The 3,619-nt window shown below is 36.5% G+C and overlaps 1 non-coding gene across 1 annotated transcript; it reads left to right on the forward strand.

The window, feature by feature from the left end:
- Window positions 1–2,203: 2,203 nt before the first annotated feature.
- Window positions 2,204–2,311, forward strand: LOC122277869. The gene has a single exon (XR_006229178.1). It is a non-coding gene; the product is annotated as a small nucleolar RNA R71 (small nucleolar RNA).
- The last annotated feature ends 1,308 nt before the right edge of the window (window positions 2,312–3,619 follow it).

Below are 3,619 nucleotides of genomic sequence, written 5' to 3' on the forward strand. Positions count from 1 at the left end.
ATACCTGGTTGGTGTGGTCAAGGTTGATAGACTGGATCCACAAGTGGAATGTATTCCACTTCCGGAACTTGCTTATCAATTAATACTTTAAGGCGTTGACCATTTACTTTAAAGATCCGACCATCCTTAGGATATTCTATTTCTACCGTCCCATTTACAAAAACATTCTTCACTACAAAGGGGTCAGTCCACCTAAACCGAAGTTTTCCTTGGTGCTTGTGAAATCCAAAATCATATAAGTATATTCGGTCATTAGGTTTAAACCTCTTCCTAAGAATATTTTTGTCATAAAACATTTTCATTTTAACCTTATAGACTTTAGACTTAGGCAAAGGTTTCAATTTAACTCTTAGTGCTTTCATACTTACAGGAATCTATTTTCCACATTTCTTAGGCAACTTCTCAAATTTCTGTTACCAAGCCTATGTGCCATAATCCTGAGTTTCATAAAAAATAGAACAAATATCAATAACATCAGATGAATCACTAATAGATGTATCAAACTCAGAATTCACAAGGGAATATTCAAGGGGATCAAAATCATGAGTTGTGTGAACTTCCTTGTCTATGAGTGCGTCAATCATGTACATTTGGTGGCACCCATCATCTGTTGGTTGTTTCTCAATATGGAAAATGTTGACCTCCATGGTCATGTTTCCAAAAGATAGCTTCATCAACCCATTCCTATAATTTATAAGTGCATTAGCAGTAGTAAGGAAAGGTCTACCTAATATGAGAGGAACCTTAGAGTTAGACTCAACAATTGATTGAGTGTCCAAAATTAAGAAATCAACAGGATAATAAAACTTGTCAATTTGGATCAAAACATCCTCAACTATCCCTCTCGGTTTCTTAACTGAACGATCAGCCAACAGAAGTGGGCTTAATTTCACCCAAACCAAGCTGCAAATAAATGGAATAAGGCATCAAATTAACACTAGCTCCTAGATCTAGCAAGGCTTGCCTAAACTCATGATTCCCAATATTGCATGCAATGGTTGGACAACCAGGATCCTTGTACTTAAGAGGAATTTACTGTTCAATTAGAGCACTAACTTGCTCTGTCAGAAATGTTGTCTTCTTAACATGGTGCTTCCTCTTGACTGTACACAAATCTTTAAGAACTTTTGCATAAGTGAGAACTTGTTTAATAACATGCAAAAGAGGAAGGTTAATCTTTACCTGCCTGAGGTTCTCCAAGATTTCATTACTAGGATCCAAAGTTCGCATACCAGATTTTAAAGCTTGAGGAAATGGTACCTTAACTGGACTCTTGATTACCTTGGCATCCTCGGGGAACTCGGTACTATCATTGCTTTGTTCCTCTTCAACATCCTTTGGTTTATCAGTTGTTTAGATGTGTAAGGACTTACCACTTCTTGTCACAATGGCATTGACCTCTTTCAAATTTTTTTGTGCCATATGATGACCTTGGGGTGCGGATTGAGTTTGAGAAGGAAACTTGCCCCGCTCATTCACACTCAAGGAGCTCATTATCTTGGATATATGACTCTTTATCTCTTTGTTTTCTTCAACAACCTGCATAATCAAAGATTCAAACTTTTGATTAGTTTTACTCTGTGCCTCAATAAAAGTATGCAAAGTGTCTTCTAAAGGACTCCTAGAAGATGAAGGTGCATGATATGATCTAGAGGGTTGTGTAGGCTGCTGTTTTTCAAATTTCCAACTAAAATTGGGGTGATTACGCCACCCAGGATTGTAGGTATTAGAGAAAGGTGCAACAGGCTTCATGTACATACCTAAGGCATTACATTGTTCCTCATACATCCCTCTCATCTCAGCAAATGTGGGACACTCTTTGGCAAGGTGATCTACCCCGCCACACACAAAACATGGTCCAAAAGACTCTGCATGATTAGCCACGTGTGTTGGCTTTAAGTCTTTATTCTTCAACACCTCTAGCTCCCTAGTGAGCATCTCAACCTTAGCCTTTAGGTTATCTTCTTCCTTGAGATGGTAAATTCCACCACCATTTAGGTTTCCTACAGGTCATGACCTATTTGTGCTCTCAGTAGCACTAGGTCCAATCCAAGTGTGAGCTTTTTCAGCAAGCTCATTGAGGTATTCTATGGCCTCATCAGGATCTTTCTGTAAGAATTCACCATTACACATCATCTCCACAAATTGATGCTCTCTATGTGTAAGTCTCTTATAAAAATAGCTCACTAAGCACCAATTCTCATACCCATGGTGAGGACACATACTCAATAGCTCCTTAAATCTCTCCCAAGACTGATACAAAGTCTCACTGTCCTTTTGTACAAAGGTGGAGATTTGCCTTTTTAAAGCATTGGTCTTATGTTGGGGAAAGTATTTATTAAAGAAGACCTGAGTCATCTCATTCCATGACCCAATAGATCGTGGTCTCAATGAGTATAGCCAACTCTTAGCTCTATCATTCAAGGAGAAAGGAAAGAACTTAAGTCTCACAATGTCATCAGTTGCATTTTGACTATGAAAAGTTGCAACTACTTCCTCAAACTCCCTAATGTGCACATATGGATTTTCATTTTCCTGGCGAATATTAGTTGGAAACATGATGCATGATGGTGTGGCTGTGCGTGTAGGGTGGAGGTAATCCTGAAGGGTCCTAGTGGGTTGATCTTCGTGTTCACTCATTTTCTCAGAATTAGAAGAATTATCAAACAAATTATCAGAAAAATTAAACTCTAACTCTAACACAGGTCTACAAGCAAACTGACCCAAGGCATCTCCATACCTGTGCATGCAAGGTAGAGAAAAATGCAACACTAAAAGAAAACTACAAAAAGAAAAAGAAAATAAAATAAAGATGCAGCAAGCTAAAAGAGGGAACGAAGTTACCGCCTTTACAACTGTTGAAAAGAAAAACTATCTCATAATTCTTCTACCGTCTCCCCGACAACGACGCCAAAATTTGATTACGCCCAAAGAATAACGCGGTAGTTCTAGCACAACTTTGGGCTGTCGATTCCACAAGGAGACAAATTAAAATAATAGCAAGAGGAACAAAAAAACTAAAGAAAAATATTAAATAAGTAATGGAGAACAAAGATTAATTTTAAATATAAATTAAAGTGAAGCAAAGTGATTAACGGAAAAAAGAACTCAAATTTGACAAACAGTAGAGCGTCGGGAATCCCTTGCACCAATCCGATATTTTAATTATTCTTAATTCATTGGATAACTCAATTAGGAACTCAATTTACAAAATTCTCAATCAGAAGGTATAGATTTATAAACCAAAATTAAATCAAATTTAACCCTTTGAAAAATCATTCACCACTTTTAAAATACATAAATTACTATCCCTATTGAGAAAATCCAATGACGACAATATACTCAGGGAGCGATATTGCAGCAAAACAAACTAAATCATTATAGATAAATAATTGATCCAAACATAATCAAAGAACTAATCCATTCAATAGAAAAAGCATGACTGAATCCATAACCAAAATAAATTCTACGATTATTCGGAGAAGACAACATCAACGATGAATTGAGAATGATAAAACAAAAGAGTTTTAGCAATTGAAAATCAAATACATGAATTAAAAATAAATTAAAAATACCATCTAATGTGCAAGTTCATCCATAACCCTACTTGAGAATTTAG

The sequence above is a fragment of the Carya illinoinensis genome, chromosome 9, assembly GCF_018687715.1.
Source record: "Carya illinoinensis cultivar Pawnee chromosome 9, C.illinoinensisPawnee_v1, whole genome shotgun sequence".
Lineage (NCBI taxonomy): Eukaryota > Viridiplantae > Streptophyta > Magnoliopsida > Fagales > Juglandaceae > Carya > Carya illinoinensis.